The sequence below is a fragment of the Hippopotamus amphibius genome, chromosome 6, assembly GCF_030028045.1.
Source record: "Hippopotamus amphibius kiboko isolate mHipAmp2 chromosome 6, mHipAmp2.hap2, whole genome shotgun sequence".
Taxonomy (NCBI): domain Eukaryota; kingdom Metazoa; phylum Chordata; class Mammalia; order Artiodactyla; family Hippopotamidae; genus Hippopotamus; species Hippopotamus amphibius.
Genome location: NC_080191.1, coordinates 22,358,054 through 22,385,811, shown reverse-complemented (window position 1 = coordinate 22,385,811; position 27,758 = coordinate 22,358,054).

Below are 27,758 nucleotides of genomic sequence, written 5' to 3'. Positions count from 1 at the left end.
CTTGAAGGTTAAAGAAAACCTATCTGAATACATATATTTATATATACACACACATAGGTAATTATAGATATGCATTTAAAAACAGAAACATATGAAGCGTGACCAGGAGCTCTTTGAGTACTGGAAGAATTTGTTAGTGGGGAAGACTGTGCTTTCAGGTTCAGTGGCGGTGGCTACATGTGACAACGCAAGTGTTATCCAGTGAACTGGGTGCTGCTGCTCCCTGCTTACCAAATCAGTACTTACAGCTGTTGATGTAAAGGGAAGGTGCCTTTAATCAGAATGCCGGCCATCTGGGGAGATGCGGGACTCAACATCCCCGCAAAACCACCTCTGAAGATTCTGCTTTGCCATGCACGTTTTAAAGGGAAGAAGGGAAGTCATCTCAGTTAATCACTGAGATGGGGGCCAGAATCATCACCATTCCCACCAAGTATCTGGCCTAACTTGCATGCAGGCAAGTTAGGCAAGGTATTGTGTAATTAGAAGATTTGAAAGGTGTGCTTGGCTGGAGATGAGTATAACGGTCGGGGTGCCTGGATTAAACGTTAGTTACAATACAGCTTTGCTAAAGTGACACGAGAAGGGGCTTCCTGCTGAGGGGCAGTTTTTTGCAAAGAGCTGCTTACACAAGGATCCAAATTGCTAGAATGAAAAGGACCTACCCTGGGGTACATCCAAGCTAGCTCCCCTCTTTCTCTTTTTTGATTTTGACCTGGGATAAATTCAATGGTTACAGGCAATTCTTGTGAGGAAGGGGTTTAATGTGGTTGTCTATTCTCTACACAGACCTTTAACAAGCAGTGAGACTGAACACAGGCATCTAGAAAGATAAAGAGAGGACAGAGGGAAAACAGTGTCCAGGAAGCCAAGTGAAAGATGAGCTTCAAAAACGAGTAAGTGCTCCATCCTATTGCAAATAAACCAAGTAAGCTGCTACGTGATGCTGCCTCCTGGGGAGTACTGATTGTTCTCTGGGTAGCATTTGACCCAAAATGGGCCAATGAGTAGTCCCTTTTCCTCTTTTTGATTTTGTTTCTTCGTTATTTATTTGCTTTAAATTGAGGAAAAGGAGTTCGTGCAATATCTCCCTACTAGCTTTGGCTGTAACATTTAGATGCTGTCATTACCCATGTTTCCACCAGGACAGTAAAGCTAGTCTGCAGTGAGAGAGAAGCACAGTGCCAAAAAGCAAAGAGAAAGGGAGCTGAGTTATAGAGAGCATCCAGACATTGTCTGAGATGCTCATTGGACTTTCCCTTCTCACCATGCTGCCTGGTTCTTACCTTTGGGTTCTATGAGGTACTCAAGCTGTCTTACAATACATTTCCCTTTGCTTAATCAAGTTTGGGCTTTGTTTGTGTCATTTGCAATTGAAAGGCCCTAATTAAAGCAACAGTATTTCAGCTATCATTTGTCTCAACTTTAAAATGTATTAATACACTACAAAATCTCTTTTAAAAATGCCTAAGTGAAGAAGTAAAGAAGCTTGAAAATGGCAAAGGAAATATATATGGCTTTTCCCTAAAATGTGGACCATGAAGATTGTAATGGCAAATTTTCAGAGGTACCACACCCCTCCCAAGAAAATAGAAACATTATAAATAAGTTATAGGTAAGTATATTTTAGGCCTCCATATTTGGTATAATTCTAGGTTCATAAAAACCTAATTTTTCAACTTTCAATATTATACAGGGCATAAGTTGTGTTTAAAACGGACAGAATTTTGCTAGGAAAAAAACTAAGGTCTATTCATTAGGTCTTAAGAAACTCATAAATGGTAGTTCTCCATGTTGACCACTTGTTTTTTTACAAATGTGATTCACTGCCTTTTTCAAAAAACTGTGTTTGTAAGGTACTACAAGAGCAGAGAATGGCATTCTTTAGTTGCTGTGGCAACAGCAGAATGAGTTAAGCAGGAAAGTTAAATACTGAAGCTTCATCAGGAGCCAACAAGAGTGGAGGGGGAAGGGTCTTTCATTTATATTCTGAGGCACATAACCAGCTAAGTGATGATTTCTGCTAACTTCTGGCTCCTTCAGGCTATCTATTTACAGACTTCTTCAGTTACTCTAAGAAAAAACCCAGGTGGCAACCCTAAGGCTTGACTGTTTACTAGCTAGAACCAGATTAGATCTACATTTATGTCTCTGTCTATATTTTTTATTTCCTTACATATTCATACAGAAAAGAACACAGCACCTACATATTAATAACCCTTCAGTCTCTGCATTTTCTGGGGTATAAACTAGGGATGATAATAAACCTACTTCATAGAGTTGTTACAAAGCTCAAATTTAACAGGACTTAGAATGGTGTCTGTGACATAGTAACTGCTACATAAGTAGTAACTGTTTTATCTGTGGCACAACAGACCATAGCCATTCACAATGTCAACCTGAAGTGCAGACTTTAAGGTTAGAGGGAGGGTTGGCAGCAAGTAGCGTGACCCTGAGAAGACATTGCTGACAACTGGAAGCTTCTGGGGGTGACTGTGCATCCATCCAACAAATATGCATGAAACACATGTCACATCCACAGTAGTATGCTGTGTGGTAAAAGAGATATAAAGGTGAATGTGACATGGTTCAAATATCCTTTAGGAAAAGAATAAGAAAAAAAGGTGAAAACACAGGAGAAAACAGGGGATAAACAACCATGTATAAGAGAAGGCAGAAGTATACAGCATGAAGAACACAGATGGAGAAGACCTTGCACATAAAAATAGACATTTAACCACTGGTGCCTGCCTGAAAGGCAATAAGGATGAGAAGGGACTTTGCCAAATTTGTAGGTCGGCTGGACAAGCCAAGAGATGGCAATGAGATCGCACATAATGGCCTCAATTTTCCCAATTATGTTTGTCAAGTGGGCAAGTTATCTGCGCAGGGACAGGTGGAAAAGGGTTTTCTGGTAACCTAGAGGAAAATGGTAAAGGTTTGAAATAGACAGTGAGGGGAGTGGAAGTGGAAGCTAAAGCAGGAAAAAGGAAAATGTTGAGAATCACTAGGGATCCAGCTGATGTTGACGTCCTAATTTTATGGGGATACCACTCTACAAGCTTATTTAGTTTTCTCAGCAGTTTTCTGCTAATTGGATACAGGAAAGATAAAGTGGAGAGTAACACTGACCCAGAGCTGGGAATTTGCCTGTTATGTACTAACAATCATAACAACAATAATACTAATATGGAATTTGCCACATGCCAAACATTAAATATTACATGTGTATTACTCCTTAATCTTGTCTCCAAAGATTTACCCCTTCTATATTTATGACCCATGTGGGAAGACATTCGGGAAACTTTCTGAAACCTTGAAAATGTTAAAGTATGTGGGCCGAGCGATGGGATTCAGAATGTCCTGCTTGAGCAGTGGAGGAGCTGAGGGTGCGGGGCGTGGAGACTAATATCACCCTGTTTGGTCCTGAGGGATGGCTGGTTAGCCAAAGACGGGTAAGATTCCTCAGAGGAGGAACAACCTAAGACAGGCACAGCCGCAGAGGGGCCAACAGGGGTGGTGCATAGAGCCTTCCTTATATCACCCTGTTTGGCCCTGGAGGATGACTGGTTAGCCAGAGACGGGTAAGATTCCTCAAGGGAGGAACAACCTAAGACAGGCACAGTCGCAGAGGGGCCAACAGGGGTGGGGCACAGACCCCCAATATCTGAGAGAGGTCTCCTGCCCCCAGGACTGTTTTGCTCTCCACCCCCAGCTCAAATCCACACCTGCTCAACTCGGACCCAGGAGGCAAACAAAGATAATTGCCTCAGTCATGTGAGGCCTTTGATTGTTTATGGGTGTAACCTGAGAATGTTAGCGGAGGAACTCAATAAAAGCAACCTGGGATGAGTCAGCAGGGCTCTTGATCCGAGAGGTCTTGAGCCCCCCGGTCCCACTTTTCTCTTCAGTCTGTGTCTGTGTCTTCTTCAAGCTTGCGGCACCCGTCACTCACCTCGAGTCGCCCAGCTGGTCTCGGCAGACCCATAGTGCCTCCCGTAGACACATGACTTGTTTAGGACATTGGAATGTGAGCAGAAGTGGCCATGTGCCAGTTCTGAGCAGAAGCTTCAAGGAGACTCCTGATTCAGCTAGAGCGCTTGCTCATTTCCCGCTTTCAGGCAAAACTGGTTACTTCAGTCTGAGTCCCAGAATGAGAAGACACACGGACTGGATCCATGGCAGCCGACCCACAGCCTCTAGCATGTAGCCTGAGCAAAATAACAAGTGTTTTTTAGAAGCTACTGAGACTTGAGAGGGAAGAGGTTGTTTACGTGTAGATACTAGCCATCCCTATTTCACATACTCTCTCCCTATCAAACTAAAATATAGGAATATTTTTCACTGTCAGCATACTGATAAACACTTTGGGTACCTATGTAACCTGATAGGAGGTATAAATAAGATCAATCTGGTTTATTGCCTTGGAGAAGGGACCCTGACACTGCTTAAGAGGCTGTTTCAATTGACTAAACAACAGGCAATGAAATCCTGGACACTGGCAGTGGCAGAAAAATGGAGAGAAGAAAAGAGATTAGAATGAATATAAGAACAGCTTTGACATATCAGAACAAATAATAGAAATCAATTTAATTAAAAATAATCTTCAGAGCACAAAAGGTGTCAAGAGTACATTTCTTTAAATATTATTAGCTCTCTCACCCAATTAGAGTTAATCTTGAGTGTGGAATTTGTAGCTTGAGACTTATTCTGAACTCAATTCTCTGCTGATGTTTCACCAACTCATTAATTCTTGTTCTTCAAAGAGAACTGTAGCCTATAGAAGCTGGAAGCAAAACAAGGTTGGATAATGAAGAGAAGATTGTACATCTATCCTAAACTCAAGGTAATGCAGTAAAAAGTCCATTTCATGCCGTAGTATCAGAACCCTTTTCAGGATGTGGAGAGTGATCCAAACTGTGTGTTTAGGGAAAACTTGGCTTTTCAGCCTGAAACTAGCCTGAAAGGTGATGCTAGTATGAAGTGAGACCCACGGAGAGACTGAAAACTGAAGGTGGGAGAAAAGGGAAGCATATCACCTTCTTACAACAGGGGCCTCATGGCTCCTTATTTTGTTGGAGATGTTCCAAATGCCCAGATGCAGGCAGCTTCAAGAATAAATGCTATGTAATCCCAAAGTTAAATACTGCCTAACAGTAAGACTTTCCCCACCCAACTCCTGGCTTTTATTTTCTAACTAATTTTAGTTTCTAAAAACTCCTGGCTTTTATTTTCTAACTCCCCTCCCCTGCTATCACTTTGTTTGCTTCTAGAACTGCCAGAGTCTGGTATATTGTATTTTTACTTGTATATTTACTGTCTGCTCCCCAAGAATGTCAATTTCATGGGAGCAGAAGCTTGGTTTTGTTCACTACTGCATCCCCAGAATCTAGTGTCAGGCATTTGGTGGGTATTTAACAAATATTTGTTGAATAAATGAATAAAGATATCCACGAACCAAAACCTATGAGCTTGAGCATAATTTGGGGCAAAAATGCCTTGTTATATGCTAAAACATCGGCAAACAAACAGAGAAAACAAAACAAAACAAAACAAAAACAGCCTCTGGTCTTGGTCTCCACAGATCCAATCCCTTCTCAACACTACAGCCTCGTGATCTTTCTAAAACCGAAGCTTCACGATGTGCCAACTTGCTGCTTCAAATTCTTGAGTGGTTTTGCCTGTCTCTGAAGATAAAGGTCTCATTGTTTGGTGCAATATGGAAGGTCTTCACTGAGGTTCCTAGTGAAGTCTGTCACTCTAGGATCAACAAATACCACACCCTCACATTCTTGCTTTTGAGTCTCCTTGTAAGGAATGATAGGTGTATTCTGATCACTTGCCTATTCTTGTTTATCTCACTTCCTTCCGGGGAATTATTTACCTGCCCCTGTCTGTCCTCCCATGGAGTCAGGTAAAACCCAATCACAGTACTTATGGCAGGAAGAGGCTTCAATGTGTTTAAAAACAAACCACAGGTAGTCCTAGTTCAGCTACCAACTACATCACACTTGCTGAGAGGAAAGAGAGGTTGCCTGGGACAACGGAACAGGAAAAAACAGCTTTTAGAGCTTGTTTGGATAGAGGAGAGAGAAAGAAGATACTCTGAGACGCTGAGAGTCGAGTAAGAAAAACAACAGATTTTTAAGGTGATTCACAAAAAGCTTGCTGTGTGGGAATGATGAAGTCACCATCACCTCACAAATATCCTTCACCAGTGATATTCTCCTGTGTTTCAGGCAGTGTTTTTAGAACACTTTATTTGCTACATTGTGTGCATGGGTGCATGGGTGTATGCCTGCGCTGAGGAAGAGCCAAGGCTGCCTTAGGGCCCCGCCTGGAACTCAGTCCCCTTGTGTGGGATTTCTAAGAAGTGAAGCCCTAAGGAGTGAAAGAAGCATGCTCTGAGGTGAGTGATGCCCCCGGTGTTGCTTCTAGTGAGGAAAGGCAGGTCCTGAGAGGAGTCTGGAATCTGGCAGTCAGCCCTGGTGCCTCACAGGCTCCAGGACAAAAGGCCAGTCTGTCAAGACAGAGCCAGAGAGAGCTGAGCAGAGGCCACCCACATGGATCCCATCTCCTGTGGCCACTGGTCTAATTAGCCGCCTCACCTCACAGATCTTAGGCAGCTTCGATTCAGGGCCAGTGTTACAGTCACTTGATATCCAAGAGTTCAGGCCAAATAAATGTTTGTTGAATGAATCACGTATGTAACCTGGCCTGGAACCTGTCACCTGTAATATCAGGCCCACACAGCGGAGAAGAGAATTTCAAGAATATTTACGACCATAAAAGTTTCATCAAAGAAATGACAGCATAATGTGACTGCCACAAGGGCCCCTTCCACAAGCTCAAGTTTGATAAAATTTAACTATTTTATGCTAAATATCCAGACAGAATAAATATGGGTTTCTTTAAACTTCATGGTGGAAACAACACCTGGGCTACTAAAGTGAAAAGCCTTGTTGTTGCTTCTACTAAAATTCTACAATGATTGTCAAGCGTTCTTTATTTGTACAATACCCTAAAGGGGGGAGGGGGACACAGTGCTGAAACAGAAGAGAAGAAACTGTATGACACTCCTGTGAGTTAGTACCTACTTCAGACACAGAAACAAAGAACCTCTTTGAAATCACTGTGACATTGAAAACCAAAGTTCAATTTCAGAGCTAAGATTGAATGTCAAGCTCTTGGCTTCCATTGCTTGGTTCAATCTAAGATCTAAGTTTATCTGCAATTGATTGTCACAGCTAACCTACGTACTGCATCATACTTTAAGTCCTATGGGAGAACACTCTTAAAATCTTATTCACTTTCCACTATCCTAACATTTTTTTAATGACATTTGACTTATCGATTTCATTCTAGAGGCTTTCTAAAATCTAGAGGAGATCTTGCAGCTAGCCTTTTATTTTGCTAATTCTTACATTAAAAAGTGAATATATAGGGAACTATATTCAATATCCTGTAATAAACCATAATGGAAAAGAGTATAAAAAAGAATGTATATACGCTTTGCTGTGCAGCAGAAATTAACATAACATTGTAAATCAACTATACCTCAGCTTTTTAAAAGTGAATATATAGATACCAAACACATTAAATTTTTTAAATACGCTTTTTAAGTAAAGTTTTCTTAAAGGCCTGAATAAATAGCTAGCACTTATTGAACCAGGGTACTTTAACATATGTTAATTCTAATTATCACAGCAACTCTCTTGAAAATAATTATCATTATACCCATTTTACAAATGGAGAAACTGAGACTCATGGTATCTAAGTAACTTGCCAAGGAAAACACTGCTAGTTTGTGACTATGCTGAGATTTGAACCACCACCTGCCTAATTCCAAAGTTCTTTTTTTTTTTTCTCCAAACTGTTACATCAGGTAAATCTGGCAGTCGGGAAATATTCATGAATGAAAAATCTTCACCAGTATTTTCAAAACTTCAGTGTTTTATGTTTCTATCTTCATGATTTTTGTTATATCAGCACTTGTGTGGCATTTGCCTACACTTTTCTATAAATGAAGTTACCTTTAATATGTTTATAAAGAAACTATTGCTATGGAACTGAAAAATCACTATCACTATATAGACTATAACTATAAAAATAAATGAGATGAAAATAAATGACGTTATCAAATAGAAATTGAAGCATAAAATAAATGCATGTAATGTTGAATCTAATTAATTTAAAAACAGGATTCAAAATAATTTCCTCAATGATAAGAATAAAACAATTTAAGATTAGTCGGGAATGAAAGGATAACAGCTTGATATCATTCAATTTAAGATAAAGATATGATTTTATATCAATGACAATCTCATTTTTAGTTTTGTTGTGACATCATTGAGAATTTCATCTCGTGTGTGTATTCTAAAATTATAGATGGTATTGAACTGACTTTTCTGATAGGGTTGGACACTGGGAAACCATTCCTAACCAAAATGGTGTGACTGTCATTCAACAAACTGAAACAATGTCTTGAATCTCTTCTTTGGAATGTGTCAAGTTTGGGTTAAAAAAATTGGTGAAAACAAAATCTGCATCTTAGCCACTCATGAATGCAGTCTTTTTAGGAAAAATGATTAGAAAGTTTATTAGGTATTTCTTAGTACTTCTTGGGAGTGTTTAAAACAACTATCCTTTAGTATGGTGTCTCTGGATAACTTTTTAACCAAGGTGTTCAGAAATAATCACAGGGATCCAACTCATCTTGATCAAGGTAGGTATTCCACTGATCCAATTCTGTGATTATTGCAATTACATCTACCATGGTAATTACTGCTAAAATCTCATCTTTTGAAAAGATAAATATTTGCTTATTCAAATAAGCAAATAAATCTCAGGGTATTATAATTTGCAAAGCAAGATACTGATGTCATATGATCTCGTTCCTCCAGAAAAATTTGAAGTCCCTCAGACGACACAGATAGACAAGAGAGGAATTTCTGAGAAAACACTAACCATCTTGAGAAAAAAGTCCAAGATGTATGGGCCTACCTATCATGACTGATAAATTTAACAGCCTCAATAAGTGTTCTCAAAAGTCTGCCTAGTTTTTCAAGGAGGGGGAGCTCCCTTGAGCTTGCAATAGGGAGTGGAGTTTGTTTTTGTTCTGGATATGCCCACTTGAATCCAGAGAAACATCTCTGGGCAGAGGATTCAAATCACTCACAATCTATACTTTTCATTGTAGTTCATGGCAAACTTACTACTGTGTTAAAATTCTCTTCTTCAGTTGCATGCATTGTCAAGTTTAGCAAAACAACATATTTTAATGGATGCCCTTGTGTTCACTTCTGTTTGAAAGAAAAATATTACATTATATATAAGGCTGAGTTCACAGCATAAGTACATCCATTAGACTACAATGACTTTGGCATAAAAGCTTATTTTGAGCTGTAATTGTTAACGCTACCACAATCTGTGCTATTTTATAAAACCCCCAGATCATCATCTTTTCCAACACTTATTTTCTAGAAGTTTTGATAAGTGTCTCACCAATAATATTTGTAAATGTAGATCAAGCAGCAGATTTAAATAAGTGCCTTTAAAGGTTATGCTAGTTTTTAATAATCTACAGTCCCACTCTCCCACAAAAAAATAAAACTATAACAAGATAACAGGACAGATGTTTTATTTCCAGTTTTTACTGAATTTATGGCCTATCAGAGTTAGTAGCTCTTGCCTTTACTTGTATGTTACACTATAAATGAGGCTGCTATGGATTTTGCACTTTCATCCTGGTCGTATTCTGTATGACTGATCAGGAGCCTTGACTCTCCTTTTACCTTGCTAAGAAAAATCCTATATTTTTTCCTGATGTTCACTGTTTGTTTCAAAATTGCACTTGAGTTTGGTGGATTTATACTAGAATTTGAGAGTCTCCTCAAACATAATGGAATATGTTCACTCTGTTACCAGTTATAAACATTCACTTTCAAATAATTTTCATCACATTTGTCAGAATTATTACTTTTCACTTGGTATTTTATGACAATAAATAAGATTCAGGCCGGTTCATTCATTTTATCCTCACATCTCTCTGAAGGCATGTGGCTGATTTCATCACACTCACAACTACGACTAACATTTTCATCACAAATTTCATCTTCTCTAAAATTAAAAATGTCTTCCCTAGGATGGAAAATAAAAATCTATCATAGAGCTCTAATTTAAAACTGTGCATATTAATAATTCTTCCCACACCTAATAATTTTCAACATGTGGAAATAAGGTTTTAATGAGCTACAGAGATGTGAAACTGGATGTGTCTGCTATGTAAACGCATAAAAGCACAGAGAACAATTCTGCAGAGAATTAGAGAACTAATTGCACAGGGAAAAACAAGCATGAGACCATATGGTCTCAGTGGAAAAGAGATTGAGACATAAGTGTCTTAGATGCTGACAACTCTACAGTTTCCTGTCTCATCTTTCCTGAGACTTGATAGCACATTCTGCCCTTAGGTTCAAAGAGACAGTTTAATATCCTAACAATAAATTCCCATTTTTGCTTAAAGTAACTCAAGTGGATTATGGTTACTTGTAATCAAATGAACCTCTTCTAAGATAATTTCTGACTGACCTTTGTGTTTGATTAGGTTAACTGAATGGCTATAAACACCCAATCTAAAGTTAAATGTGTTTTTGTAAACTCAGAGTATGAAGCCTTTTAAGAATCGCTGGCCTGAAGTTACACTATTTTTAAGAATAAAATATTCTGATTTAGGCAATAGCCTCCCACCCCACCCCACCCAAAAATAAACCTAATGGCAAAGTTGGGAAAACTGACATATAAAATGAATACAGCCAACATATAGGGTTACTGAAATTTCTATGGCGATGAGCCCAAGAGAAATCTCAAGAATCCTCTGATAATTTTGAAAGATTGATATAGATTTACTGCATAAAAATCCTAAATTCAGGAAAATTGAAAGCCAGACATCAATTCTTATAATCAATACAAGATTTCACCATAAGTTCCTTAAAGTCCTGGCAAGACTACAACTGCCTGTGGCCACGCATCCCTCTTACTGTCCAAGAAATCAGGGTATATGTGCACCACATGTGCAGCTTTTGACAAAATCAGGCCTACAAGTCTGTTTTGGAAACATATCATTAACCACTGGATGTACTTTTTTAAATCACAGCATATGTCTTAATATAAAAAAGGAATTCTAAAATAATGAAATATACAGTCTATTGGCTTAATTTCAGCAAAGCCAAAGAAAACACAACTAGCAAAAAGCCTAATCATGTTAAAGTTTAAGTGCAGAAATCAGTGTCCATGTCCATTCTCAGAGCTAATAGTGATGTTACATAAAACCTTTACATTAAATAAAGTATTCTCAAATTACCTGCACATGTTAGACCCAAATAAACATTATTTTCTTTCCCCCAATCTTTGGATGAAAGATTAGCAAAACTCTTTAGAGGATAGAGATTAGAGTTTAAATTTTCCCAATATGAAAAATATTTTTGGATGGTGAAAGAACTGGCAAAAATACATAAATGAAAAGCCAAATTTATAACCATGACTTTGTAATTAAATCCCTTCCTTAAAATAATCAGATTGTTTTAATCTTATACTCTCATATTCAAACTTAACTGATTCTCATCTTTATGGAAATTGAACTTAACTCCAAAACTTCAACATATGACTATGCATTTGTGTGTGTTTTCTTCTAATGGTACTAATCCCTTGTCCTTAGTAATTATCTCTAATGCTAGCTGGAGGAATCAATCCAAAATATATAGCCTTAGGTATTACTTAAGGAAATTATGTTAACTCACAGTTCTGATTTTAATTTAATTATTTTTCATCTATAATCACATTACCCATTTGAAGTTATATTAATTCCAAGAATGTGACTTTGGGAAAAGCTCTGACTACATATATGGAGAAAGGATTTTTTAAATTTGATATCAAAGAGTTCGATCTCTGGCATTTATGTTATGAAAGCCATTGCCCAATTGGAAGCGGTAAGCCCTTCCTTCCCTGGGATTCCAGCTGCAGAGATATATGGAATAATGCACCCTTAGGTCAGAGATCTATTTTGTAATATGAAAATAATTATGGATAGAAGAGTCCCAGTTCGGGTAAAAAGTAAACTCCAATGACCCCAAATACATATTTAAAGCAATAGCAAGGGTTTGGAGAAAATCTGACTTTTTCAGGAAGGGTCCACTTGGCCACTCTACCACCCAAGAATGGTTTAGTCATTCAGGCTAGTACCCATCCAAAGAATGTCCTAGCTCCCACTTTACAGCACCACACTGGCTACAGGAGGAGATGGAATAGGGTTGATGAATTAGTTGAATGCAATTTCATGAAGTTCAGTTCAATGACAATGAAAATTCCAAACACTGATGCCATACCCAAACTAGCCCCTTTTTGGTGCATTCTGGCCCTCATTTAGTGGGCCTACTTCTGCCCTTCAGAAAGTCTGGATATCCTAGAAGCCACATACACAAGAGCCTGCTGGAACCACGTCAGACTTCACAAAACCTCCTGGATCAACTAGTCAGTATCCATATTTTATCCAAGAACAGATACTATGCTGGTCTCAGGCCTCAAAAAATGCCCTGAAAATTGAAATAGTAACTAACATCTTCTCCAATAATCTCATTTATGGTAATAATTTGTTAATGAAATAGAAAATAAAAAATTGTGTTCATTTTTATAGATAGAGATACTCAGAGACACAAATTAAGAAACTTGCCTTGTGACAACTTGCTTGCCGTCTAAATTAGAGTAGCATAAATTCTAGCATCCTTTCTCAAACTCATGATGACTTCCAAAAGAAAGTTGTAAAGCAATTATACTCCAATAAAGAGGTTAAAATAAAAATGTGGTTGAAGACAATGTCCTTTACATTTCCTAGAGCTCTTTATACATGTTCCAAATCAGAAGTTCTTTTTATAACTCAGTTCCAGAAAAAAATTTGTCTTTTAAGAGGGGACAAATCCTTTTAATCATTCAATAAATAGTATAATGGAAAAAAAAAAAAAAAACCATAAAGTTGTCACTTGATCTAATTCAGAACACATTATCTCCAGCCCATGTGTGTAGTTGAAACCACCCTTCACACTGGTTGTTGTTATGTGTGCCTCCACAAAGGGAGATGTTTTTATAAAATCTAATTTAAACAATGACCCAAATTATAGCCTCCCTTGACTCCCCAGAATTCAATGGATCTCTGAGTGCCCGGGATACTTGTCTTATAACAAGAATCGAACAACAACAACAACAACGAAACTAACCAGTTCCATGTTATAGAATTTCATATGCTGTTATTGAAGTCAGCATTTTATTTAAACTACTACATTCATTTTCAGTGATTCACGTTTTTCCTTATGAAAATGAAATCATAATTTTGGGCTGGCTGTGTTGCTTCTTTTTGGAACTTAGGTATTAAGAGGCAGGGTCCTAAGGGTCTCATTCATTCAGGCAAAGAGTATGTTAGGGTCAAATGTTTTTTGCAATAGTTCACTGTTAAGTACTCTGCATTTTGGAGAAAAGTCCATGGCCTGGGTGTTACACCATTCACCAAAGAATGTGAATAATACTCATACAGAATGATAATAATGGTTATAACAAAAAACAGTTCTACTCAGTTATTAAGTACCAATTTTGTGGTGTGCTATGTTTTTTAAAAATAGGATTTTTAATCATTAGAAGTTGATCCCATTACACGAGTTACTTGACCAGACACTGAGAGTACTTTCTTGATAGCTTAAGTTGTTAGAATTCCACACTCACACTATTTTATTTTAATTTGGCTTCTTCGGGGATACAGATTTGTAAACATTACTTATACTAATTATAAAGCAGCCCAGGTTGAGAAGGATCCATAGTTCTCAAATTTGAGTGTACATCAAAAGTGCCTAGAGCGCTTATCAAAACAAAAATTGCTGGATTAGAGTTTTTCAATAGGTCTGAGGTGAAGCCTGAGGATTTACATTTCTAATAAGTTCCCAGGGACCACAGTTTGAGAATCTCTGAGATAGAGGGCACATACCATCATAAACTTTTAAGAGAACAACCCAGGGGAAATTAGTGAAACAAATTTTCAGAAGAGAATTTAGGTGACCTATCTAAAATTTAGGGTTGCCAGATAAAATATAGACTGCCTAGTTAAATTTGAATTTCAGATAACATATAAATTTTTAGCACAAGTATGTCCCATATAGCACATGGGACATACTCATACTAAGAAATGGTCATTATTTATCTGGAATTCAAATTTAACTGGGTGTCCTGTATTTTTTCTCCTACATCTGGCAACCCTAACTTATATATAGGAGCAATTTATTCTTTGGTTATAAAAACATGCATCTCAAAATTATTAAGATCTCAAGCTCTTTTGCTCCATTGCCCTGGTGTATACCTCAATTTTTGCTCTTACCTTTCCACTGGACACTACAGCAAAGCCTTTGAAGCACTGGAGAGGTGTAAGGCTCCTTTAGCTTCCACTCAGTTCTCAGAGATGACTTGTACAAAAGAACTCACGATTTTTTGACTGAGAATTGTTCATATCTTCACTGGAAAATGGTCAGGGGCACATATTGATTCCTCAAAACTGTGTGGAAGGTAGAAAAAACAAGTCAATAGAAGCAGGAGAATTCCACTCATCAAAAATATTCCACAGGAATCTAGTACCACACACACAAAGTCAAGACTCCACTTTTCCATGCTTTGTGCAACAGGAAGCGTAGGACCACATGCTCCCTCCAGGCCTCCTAGGGCACATCTAGCAGAGCTGGACAACTGGCGAGGGAAGGAGATGAGGGGAGGAGTAAATGAGAGAGGGGGGAGGAATAAGTGATAGGAAGAAATGAGAGCGAGCGAGAGAGAACAAGAATCAGTTTTCTTTGTGCTTTCTGTGAATATGAAACTTTGAGAAAAGATATCACATCTAGAAAAAAAATCTGGGGAACTTTCTGTAGGTGCATCATGTAAAACCACAGGCAGGCCCTTTGAAGAAAACCTGCTGCATCGGTGAACACTACACATTCCATTTGCCATCTTTTTCTTCTTGATATACAATTTCAGCCAGAATGAGTCCTAGATTTATATAAGGTAGAACTGAGTGTATAAATGTGTTATAATGGAGTGGGAGGTGGCAGTTATCAAGGATTTTCCTCCTAAATTCCTTCACTACGCTGCACCTTGAATTAAAGTAGGTGTTCTTAAACTTGGTTGCACATTGGAACCATCTGAGAAACTCAAAAAAAATACATAAATTATATCAAAAACCGATCTTCAAAGATAATGATTCAGTTGGTCTGGAGTGGGACTGGACAGCCATGGTCTAGAAGTAATGAATTAAACGGATCAGACTGCCCAAGAGAATGTTTTCACCATGACCATCAAACTGCTGGGACTGAACAAAAGACTTGGAGCCAGGTAAGCCCCCAACCAAAATGATTATTGCAATGACAGCAGCAATTCAAAGGAATGTCATAGAGATGAGACTGAAATTGGGGTTACAACTTTTGTAGAACTCACCAGAGAACCAAATTTAGGCAGTGGTGTGAGAGTTTACCAAGTATAGGACATGTATAGAAAATTCCCCATGGAATCACAAACTGCAATTTGGTTTAATCGTTTCCCCATCCTCCATGGCTACCTGGTTTCTGTAGAAACTGGGTGGTGGAAGGAGAGTAATTTCTGATTTGCTCATGTTTGCTAGAGCCTTCTATCCATCTACACCAGATCCTCCAGGATTAGTCACAATCCAGGGTCTTGAATTAAGGAGGCCTTGAATCTTCTGCTATAGACTAAGTACAACCATAAACTTGAGCAGTGCAAGAGAAAAGAACTTGAACTGTGTTACAGCATGTCACAGAAACAGTACAGAGACAGATACATTTTAAGGCAGAGATGGGCTACCATTTATGTGAAAGGCCATGCACTGAGAGTTTATATAGATTCAAAGTCCTGAAGACAAGTATTTCTGTGCAGGATTGTCTCACTCTCCCAAAAGGCAGGCGTGGTCAGAATTTCAAGGACTAGAATACATACCCTTGTGTATGAGTGTGAGAAATATGCTCCATCTTCATGATAAGAGTAGGAGAACTATTCCATCAGGCTCACTATTCCAAGCCAGTGGAAAGAGACTTGGAGACTAGGAAGTTTAGTTCACATAAGGGTGATTTACAGGTAGAAACTAGTAAACAATATTAAATGGCATGGTCACCCTAAATAGGTCCCAAAATTCTCATTAATGGCAAAGTCAATTAGAAGAGGGGGGAAAGGAGATAATTTAATCAGACATCATGGAGAAAGACTGACAAATGGAAACCAGGCCTGAGACACCATGGTATCTTTAGGGCAAAAAGGAAGTAATGCAAGCATATGCCTTAAAGATAGAAACACAATAAGTTGGTCCCAGTGCATGGAGATAAGAAAGTATCCCAATCTTGGCTGAAGATAACCCACAAATTTGCTTCTTACATGAATGGTATAGTAGTACAATGCTAGATTACTGGCCTTGTTTGTCCTCTTACCTCCTGGAATTTTTCAGACTCCAATGTGCTTAAGATAAAACCTAAACTTTCCCCAACTTTATTTTGGTAGTGACAAAGACATACATTTGGTGGCTAACTGACCTAAAGCATCTTTTCCTACCATAACCAAAGAAGTCAACCTTGGAAGAGAGGAGCTTAAATCTCCACATTTTTCCCATCTCTCAGCTCTAAGCTTTGAACATGGAAACCTGAAGGCCATATTCTGATCATGGCACTATCTGCAGAGTCCCCAAAAGAAATCAGGTTCAACTAGAAAGAGAAAGCAAAAGAGGGAATGCATTCTAAGTAAAAGGAGTCCCAAGGCAATCCAAACAGATATCACTCCACTTGATGTGAAAGATCTCAAATATGTGGAACACTGAAACGAAATGGAGGATTGTATTCACCAGCAATGCTCCAGAGATTTTCATGTAAGAAAGTAATCAGCATTAAGCAAAGAATCTTTTGTGCCATTGAACGTGGAGTCACCTGATCCTCTAGCCATCTTAGAAACTCAGTACATTAGTGGGTAAGGAGCAAGAATCCCAGTGGCTACTTGTGGCCAGAAAGTGGTATAGTGGGACCGGGTGTGTGGAGGGTAGGAAGGGGAAAAGGAAATGAGTCAGCTGAACATGAGAAAATCAGAGATATTTCTAGCTACTATCCTTTTAGGAAACATTATGGAAAGGATATGATTTCTGGGAAGCTTTATGTATGGTTCAAATAGAACCATACATATATGGTTTGCATAAAACCCCCGAGTCAGTCCCTTTAAAAAGATAAACTATAAAAATCAACATCATTCTTTCAGGTTGCTGGACTGTGGCTGTACATACGTTATTAATACATTCATTCATTCAGTCCTTCATACACTCAAAAGTAATTCTTGAATTCCTACTATGTATTAGGCACTATTTAGGGACTTTATATGTGATTTTTCTACAGAGGATGTGACAAATGGGTGCCCTAGATTTATTAAGATCATGTAATAAAGAAATAAATCAATCTGCTGATGATACTCTACACAAACCCACTGAGGGCTAGCTTCCTTACATGAATTTATAACAGTTATGAAAACAACCATATATCAATTCTTCAAAGTTCTATCGTACCACATGAGGGGGAAAAATTCTGAAACTTTTACATAATTATTTGTTCACATTTGGAAAGAATCTTCACAAAACATATGACTTGGTGCCTCTGAAAGAGACATTAAATAAATACACCATGTACTGGGACAAAAAAAGAAAGTTCTATATGAGAGGTTTTGTCTACAAACAACGTGAAACCCAATTCAAAGTGGTTTAAAAGTAAAGAATTCAATGGCTCATGTAATTGGAAATCTAGAGAGACAGAGGCTTTCAGAGTTTCCTTAACTTAGTGGCTCTTGCTCAGTTTCTTTGTGGTCTCCTAACTGAGCCCCACTTTATGTATTTAGTCCATCCCCAGGCCGATTTCTCTTGAAGTAGGGAAATGGGTGTGGTGTTCCAGGCTTTACAACTACAGAGGATGGCACTCAGAGGAAAAGAAAGCTCCTCTTCTGGTACCTCTCTTCAAAGAATGAAGAAACTTTCAAGAAGTCCAAGGAAACCCTCCCTTCCTTCCCTTTCCCTGAATTGAGTCACATGTCCAGTCATGGATCAATTCTTCCGCTCAGGGGAAATGCCATTTGTTGAACAGCCAAAGCTTGACCTTCTGTATTACTTACTATGGAAAGGAATATGGAGTACTTTCCCACCAATTTCATAAAACCAAGGAAGGGACAGAATTCCCCTGAAGCTTCTGTGCTGCACGGCAAGGATTAGACTTCTGTTTTTTGTTTTTATTTTTTGGCTGTGCTGCAGGGCACAAGGATCAAATCTGCGCCCTCTGCATTGGAAGCGGGAGTCTTAACCACTGGACCGCCAGGAAAGTCCCAAGGATTAGAATTCTGAATGAACACTAAGATACTCTAATGAAGAGGGAAGAGGGAATTGATGATTAACAGGCAACAAAAAGCCACTACAGGAAGTCTCTCTATCCACAAAAATGCATCCTGATATTTCCCACCTAAAGAAAAGAGAACATCCTGGCAATACATTTGACCCCATGGATGTTCTGCTTCATTTGATAAAAGTGCCTTGCTTGGGATGTAATGTACAACATGATAAATATAATTAACACTCAGCATGTTATATATGAAAATTGTTATACATGAAAATTAAGACAGTAAATCCTAAGAGTTCTCATCACAAAGAAAAATATTTTCTTCTATTTATTTAAATTTGTACCTGTGTAAGATAGGGGATGGCCATTAAACTTACTGTGATAATCATCTCATGATATATGTAAATCTAATCATTATGCTGTATACTTTAAACTTGTATAGTGTTAGGTGTCCATTACATCTCAATAAAACTGGAAGAAAAAGTCTTAAAAACATAAATTATTTAACCTCTTTAAAAAATGCCTCATTGGTGGATAGACCTAGAGTCTGTCATACAGAGTGAAGTAAGCCAGAAAGAGAAAAACAAATATTGTATGCAAACTCATATATACAGAATCTAATTAAAAAAAAATGGTAATGATGAACCCAGTGACAAGACAAGAATAAGGATGCAGATGCAGAGAATGGACTGGAGGACACGAGGTTGCGGGGGCGGGGGGCGAAGGGGAAGCTGGGACGAAGTGAGAGAGTAGCATAGACATATATATACTACCAACTGTAAAACAGATAGCCAGTGGGAAGTTGCTGTATAACAAGGGGAGATCAACTCGATGATGGGTGATGCTTTAGAGGGCCGGGATGGGGAGGGTAGGGGGAGTCGTGGGAGGGAGGGAATATGGGGATATGTGTATAAATGCAGCTGATTGACTTTGGTGTACCTCAAAAACTGGTACAAGAGTGTAAAGCAATTATATTCCAATAAAGAGCTTAAAAAAGGGGGGGGGGAACCTCATTAACAAGTATACACTCCTATGTATTTTATGTTTCTAAGCATTTCAATGTGATTGTGTTAATGCTCTAAAACTAAGATGAAACGAGGTCAATTTGCTAGCTGCCTTTCCTTGATGAATCAGGAATGAAAAGGTTTTTAAAACCACTTGATATTTTCCTGAGTGTGGTTATTTATTTATAACATAAAAACCTTTCCCTAGTTATGGCAACACTAATTTTATCTGATAGGTAGCACCATATGGGAATTGTACTATCTTAAGGATTCAGGCCAGGTTTGGTAACCTCACTGCATATTATTCTGCAAGAAACTTTACAGTACTTCTCTATGCGACATTTATTACCAATTTAAAATATTCCCATTGTGATTGCAGGGAAACATTAAGAGAAAGTTGCTGTCAACTATGTTCATGGACTCTGCAATACCGTAACATTTTAAGATAAGATGAAATAAAATTTATTGACAATTTATAGTTTGAGGATGCCTACAATAAACCCTGCTTATTTTCTCATAGATATTTTGTATAGGATTAGACATTATGCCCTTGAGGTAACATTGCAATAAGAACTGATTTGTGGTCTGAATTCTCAAGCTTGTTACAGGCATTAATTTGGTGAGTAAATGAGATGTTTCTTCTTTTTCTCTTTTAAACTGATGTTTTTACATAAATCAAGAATACATGTCTATGTTAATACAACTAAATGAAAATATTAACCAGTAATTCCAACCAATATATTACAACAGACTATGCAAATAGAACCAAATTAGAAAAATTCAAGTAGCTGTTGTCTTTTCTTTCTTTTTAACCAATCCTCAACTGTAAGAAATCACTGCTTACTTTAAATTTTGCTTTTCCCATGCTTGAGTGCTTTTATAAACTTTCCAAGAATATTTCTCTTTCTACTCAAGGATCATTTTAGGACTATATATATCTTCAATATTTTATTCTCTTTTAATATCATTCAAGTTTTTTGTCCTTGGTACCTTGTCTTAGACGTTCTCATTTAAAGAGTATTGTTTATGACAACATTTACCTAATTAGCCACTGAGCTTTCCTATCTTTTAGCAGTAGGAAGAAATCGTCTTTCAAGCCATAAAGCTAGGAAAAGAAAGGACTCTGATAATATCTTTGTTGGCCTTAGGCAATAAGTAGGCTTGAATCCCAGGCACATGTGTCTGTGGGTAAACGGTGGGAACCAAGAATAGCATGATTAGAATTACAGAGACTGATCATTTTGAGAATAGCATTTGTTGACAGTCTAAAATAAAATCAGATTAAATTTGTACTAGTCTTGGAGAAAATATCCCATTGAGATTCTGTTACAAGAACAGTCATTACTATCCTAAATTTTCTAAAATTTATTTTCAACCATCACCTTGATTAGTTAAAGCTTTCAGGGTAAAAATAACAACACACAAGAATGATTTTACAAAGGCATACTTATAATTCCTGATACAGAACATTTGATTATTCAGTTTTTGTTTCATGACTGGAAATCTCTATTTCTTCAGAAAATAATAACATATTTGTTGAATGACACCTTCTATTTAGTGACTTACTAGATAACCACTCAAGATGTATTAGGTAAGTGCTCAAACAATTTTTATGTAATGAAAGTAAAAAGACATTTGGAAATGTTTTATCGTGCATTATTTTTAGGCCATAATTTACACAGTATAAAACTTAGAAATAAAAACCTCCTCAATTAATAGTCTCATTAAATTTAATTGATTCAAATGACAAATAATACTAAGCTAAACCCTGTCATTACTTTTAAAAATCTGTTTCCAAAAAATGATGGTTTACATCACTAACTGCCAGACAAACTTTATGTTTAAAAACTAAATGGAATATTTTTCCCAAGACTAATACAAATTTAATCTGATTTTATTTTAGACTTTGTTAGCTTCCATTTAAATGACAGCAGCATTTTTGTTCTTCAGACAAACTAAAGTAATTTTAGTAAGGCTTAGTAATATTTAAATAGCAACCTTCTGTACTGTTTTTAAAAATCTAGTCTTTTGACCATTTTGGCTTTTTAGACTCAAGGCATCTTTACCAAGTACACTGGAAGGTCTATCATTGGGAGAACTAGTTGGGAGACAATAATAATTTTTGATGAGAAGTCATTTATTTAATAATAAACACTGCAAATACTGCATTTTGTAATTTTTATAATTATGATTTAATTATTTATAAAATCATAAAGAGAACACTTCTGTCAAGCTCCAAAATTTGTATATACTTCTAGGCCTTAAGAGTTTATAGTTTTATTTATGACTTTGTAGATTAAGTTCATTCTGCATGAAAAAAAAGGCAGGAAATATTAAGGAGTCCTTTTTACAGAGAATTCCTTTAATGTGTTACATTTCTTAAATGTAAACATATATTTTTAATTTATACCTAAGTAGTATTTAAGGAAGCCAAAGTAATGATCCAATCACAATATCATGTTGTCAATAACAAAAATAAAACCATTCCAGTGATTAAAAAAATAAGAACAGCATTCGTTGAAAAGCATTATGGAACAGACCTGCGATGAAATTTAAAAAACCATTGAAATAATGATGCCTAGCTGTCTCTGTTGATCTACAGAAAATCCAGGATATAGCAAGTAAAAATAATAAACTACAAAGAAGCAGATAAAATGACTATAGTCTTGTTTAAAAACACATATTTATATATAAATGTTTTGTGAATAGCATTTATTCCTGGAATTGAGATTAAAAGTGATTTCTGTAAGTTGGTACAGCCACTATGGAAAACAGTTTGGAGGTTCCTTAAAAAACTAAAAATTGAACTACCATATGATCCAGTAATCCCATTACTGGACATATACCCAGAGAAAACCATAATCCAAAAAGAAACATGGACCATAATATTTATTGCAGCACTATTTACAATAGCCAGGACATGGAAGCAACCTAAATGCCCATCAACAGATTAATGGATAAAGAAGATGTGGCACATATATACCATGGAATATTACTCAGCCATAAAAAGGAATGAAATGGAGCTATATGTAATGAGGTGAATAGAACTAGAGTCTGTCATACAGAGTGAAGTAAGCCAGAAAGCGAAAAACAAATATTGTATTCTAACTCATATATACGGAATGTAAAAAAAAAAAAAAGGTGCTGATGAACCCAGCGACAGGGCAAGAATAAGGATGCAAATGCAGAGAATGGACTGGAGGACATGGGGTTGGGGGGGCAGGGTGCAAAGGGGAAGTTGGGACAAAGTGAGAGAGTAGCATAGCCACAGATACACTACCAATGTAAAATAGATAGCTAGTGGGAAGTTGCTGTATAGCAAAGGGAGATCAACTCGATGATGGGTGATGCCTTAGAGGGCCACGACGAGGAGAGCAGGAGGGAGTTGCAGGAGGGAGGGTATATGGGGATATATGTATAAATACAGCTAATTCACTTTGGTGTACCTCAAAAGCTGGTACAAAAGTGTAAAGCAATTATATTCCAATAAAGAGCTCAAAAAAAGTGATTTTTGCTTTCTTTTTTATACTTTTCTATATTTCCTGAATGTTTTAAAGGAGTGTATATTAATTGTCATTCCAAAAAAGGTTATAATTCCATTTTCTTTTCTAAGTACAGTTAAAAACTTTTAAGCAGAAACAGGTGTAATGTGATTTAAACAAATCAAGTAATTATGAACTTGATTACATGCTTTTTTTCTCACTCCTAACCTAATTCTCAGTATCCTGATTAATAGTTGATATTTTTGAATTTTTGCCTGGTAACAAAGGACAATCACTTTTCTAGGCAGCAATTCTGGATCATCCAGCAATATGCTGTAATCCTTTTCTATCCTTGTATTAAACTCATTCTTGGTTAATCTCAAACTGCCTTTTGAATGAAAAGACATGCTTTTACCTAATATGTGGGCTATTATTTTCCATAAGGCAAACTTAGCTGACAGATCAGCTGACTCTGCCTTTTCTTAGCTGCACTTGGTGTCTTCCCTTCAGGTATAATATCCTTGCCTTAATATAAGTACCACATAGAGGAAGGAGCCTCAGCTTTTTACACCTGTGACCCTCAAACCATAGGTTCACTAGAGGTTCTCAGTGCTCAGCTCTATCTCTTACTAAATTTCTTCTTGCTAGGACTTCTAGGCTTGTGACCACAGCGGACCTATAGCATAATGTAACTGTTTCTAAATTCTAAAATGCCCAGAGTAAATCAGATTCCTAATGCTACTGTCAATTAAAATAAAGTTTCTCGTGTTCTTCAGACAAGATCTCACCTAATTATTTGAGAGTTATCCTATGTCTCCCATAAGGATAACTTCCCTAGTGTGTTTTCAAAGCCCAGTATAATATTTAACAACTCTCCCAGCCAAGAAATTCTCAATACCAGCTCATTTATTCATCCATATCATAGAAATTTATTAAGCACCTATTACATACCAGGTTCTGAGGAAGAAGTGGTAGACAAGGAAGGCCAAGTCCCTGCCCTCATGAACTTGCAGTCTAGAAGGGAAGCCTGACTTCCAACAAAGCCTTTCAAAAATCCAGGGTGATACAGGTTGTGAAAAGCAAGAACTGGGGCTGTGGGTGCAGCAAGCAGGGGGCCTATCCTTATCTATGAAGTCATGAAAGTGTGTTAATTTCCTGTGGCTTATGGAAAAAATTATCATGAACTGGGTGGCTTAAAACAACAAAAAGTTATTCTTCCACAGTTCTGGAAGCCAGAAGTTGAAACAAGGTGTCTGCAAGGGCTGCACTCCCTCCAATGGTGCTAGGGGAGAATCCGTTTCTTGAACAACAACAACAACAAAAATGTTTTGCTGTATTTTTTTCTAGTTATATATTGTCTTCCTTTGTTCAATATTTAATTTCTTTTCTTTCATTTACACTTTTTAAACTAATAGGTAAAAAGCACTGGCATTAACACTCCTGTTAATTTGTCTGATGAGACAGCAGCCCAGCTCTGCAAAGGCAGGTTGTACCCGCAAACAGGCCTCTGACTCGAGAGTCAGACTGTCTCAGGACCCTAAAGATAATCCTGTGGGGAAACTTGATAGTCTCCTCCCTAAATCACTGCTCCTGCGAATTCAGCAGGTCTTCCAGCTAAAAGGCTCTCCCCAAAACAACAACAACAACAACAACAAAACTCTAGATGACATTACAGCTTAGAAGGGCTACTAAAATTTTGATTTTGTATCTTCTATATAGAAAAATATAGGCAACAAGGCAATCATCCCATAATATGGACTGAGAAGGAAACAGAACATATCATAACAAAAACCCTCAGTGTAATCATCTCCCCAGTTTTTTAAATATTTTTTTGTTTTTTTCTTCCAGTCTTATTGAGATACAATTGAGATAGAGTACTGTGTAAGTGTAAGAGGTACAGCACAATGATTTGACTTCATACATCATGAAGTGATTACCGCGGTAAGTTTAGTGAACATCTGCCATCTCATACAGATATGAAATAAAAGGAAAAAAAAATTTTCCTTGTGATGAGAAGTCTTTGAGTGATAGTAAAACTGAGTCTTAAAACTTTTCAAAATAAGTTTTAAGAAATATTAGCAGAGTTACTTAAGAAAGATACTAGAATATCTCTTATAATAAACAGCCTTTTAGAGAAAAAATAAAAATTAATGGTCAACCTTCTATTTATTTAGGTTTCCAAAGAATTCTCCATGTGTACAGTCATTTTCAATTCCTTTCTCTCATCAGTAAAAGCCATAATAAATAAATAAATAAAAGATGAGGCTAATGCAAGTGGGGATTGTTTTCACCAACCTTAGAACTGAGGTGGTCATGAGGTAGTTAGTTTGGTAAGTTTCTCTAAAGAGACAGAGCCTCAAGCCACCTAGCCATGCCTACCATTGCAGTGTCAGTCAACAGGACAGGCCCTGTAGTATAACCACACTGTATAAGACTCCAAACCTCAACAAAGAACTTTCTCTTAACTATTTATTTCCCTTAGGATTAACAGAGCACTGTGATGTGAAAGAAGTCTTAAATAGAGCAAAAGATGAGAGGAGGGGTGTCAAGGAGCTCATTGATCACCGGCAAAGTGCAGCTGGTTAAAAATTAGCAGACAGATCAGTTTCTGATAGAGAATGGACAGACTGTTAAAGCTCATTGTATTTCTTTCCCCAGGGACTGAATGAAGAAAAGGGAAGAGGAGTGAGAAAGAAAACCCACTCTGTGTGGGATAATGGTAAATGAGCTGCCACCGGTTCCACCCTTGCCCTCAGCTCGGGGGGCTGTCTGGTTCAGACAATAGCGTGAACCCAGAGGAAGAAGAAACACCAGTACACATCAGCCCAGAAAGGAAGGTGTGCTAGCAGGTTGGAGCAGCTAGATCATCCCTCTCTACCCAAGAAGCTAAGTGGAAAATGGATGGGAGCAGGGACTAGGAAATGAGAGAATAGTTTTCTGAGACACCCTAGAAGACAGTGTGTTTATTATTACCCTGCTCTCTAAACCTAAGTGTTGCATAAAGTATTCGGCTGGTCTTTGTTCCTGGTTCCTGGAGGTAGCCTTTAAACCCTTGGAATTCCTTGGGTGATAAGAACATCTTTGTTATTCATGGTGGCCCCTGGCATCTCACTTGAGTTTATGTTAATGAAGTGACTCATGGTGGGCCCCTAGATAATTTCAGGATGGGGACTGGCCATGCCAGAAAGACCAACCATGTGATTAGAGAGCTGGAACTTCAATGCAGCCCAGTCTCTGGGGAGGAGAGTGGTGCTAGAAATTGAATTCAATCACAGAGCCAATGATACAACCAATCATACCCTAAGGAAACCCCAATAAAAACTCTGGACACCTGAGCTCCAGTGAGCTTCCAGGTTGGTGATACATCGATGTGCCAGGAAAAGGGTGCGTCCTGAGGATACAGAAGCATTTAGGACCCTCCTGTGCCTGCTCTATGCATCTCTTCTCTTGGCTGGTCCTTATTTGTATGATAAGTACAGTACTTTCATGAGTTCTAATGAATTACTCCAGTGAATTATCAAACCTGAGGGGGTAGTGGAAGCCTACAAATTTGTAGCCAATCGGCCAGAAATTCAGATGACCTGGGAATCCCAGAGCTTGCAGATGGCATGTAAAATAAAGGAATACTTGTAGAAGGAATACCCTTAATCTCTGAAATATGACCTAACTCCAGGTACACTCAAAGCTGCACTGCACAGAAAAAGTTCCCATTGCTCTTAAGTAGCTTTGACATTCTTCCCTAAGAACTAATGTTTAAGGCACCAGGCTCTTGAAACAACATCTGATGTTACTTTTGCCAGTCATATTTCTCCATATCCAATTTCTGCTTGATCATTCACAAATTAAACTTGTCCCCCTTCCATGGTGATTGACCTGTACCCTCTGCAGACTAACAAACAATTTGTCTCGGTCACCCTACCCTTCTACATCCACCCTTTCTCCCATTTATATTCAAACATTTCCAAAGCAAAAAACTTTCCTCTGTGTCTACCTGAGTTCTTATCTAACCCCTACTTATGGTGTTAATGCAGAGAAGCAGACTTAAAGCTATCTTCATTTTCACCCCAGTGTGTAACCCCTTAATCACGCCCATAATTATCAGGAAGGACAGGTAACAACAGGCTATGAGCAGAAAGGAAGTCTCACCATTAGACTTTCTCACATACCTTTGGGGCCCAGGGGTAGTGGCAAACATTTCTCTCTGTAGCCTATTGAGTCATTTCTCAGCCCTTAGGGACCTATTTTGGGAGGACATTAAGAAGTTCTCTCTTTCCCTAGTCTCCTCACACTCTTCCTTTCTCACCATTCCTTCAGACTATTCTATCCCCTCTTCCAGCTCCATGTAGGGAACAGAAGAGCAGATCCATTGAGTCTTCCATTCCACTGAAGGTAGCTTTATATCCTTCAGTGTCTTCAGAGATAAACACCTACTAGAAAAACACATGTTCCTTGCCATTATCAAAACCTTTCAAAAACAGCATGACTCATCAAGCCAACAGAGTCAGTGTCCCTTTTTCTCTTTCACCAAAAATATCTTCCATGGAGAAAAGGGGGGAAAAAGGAAAAAAAGGGAGGAGGGCAGTGAGTAAGTAAGAAAATCCTATAGAATGACAGAATGTAGCCTAAAAGGGTAAGTAGTCATTGTTTTCACTGTCTGACCCTGATGTTATCATACAAACTATACCCCAATAGTTAAAATCACTCTCCTAGGATGCAGCAGGATGGTGAACCATATACAGAAACCCCTTCCTTCTCAGACTTTAACACTTTGGCTTGGTAATAGAAAGGAGCAAATAATATGTGGACAGCCTATTATATAACTACCTGAA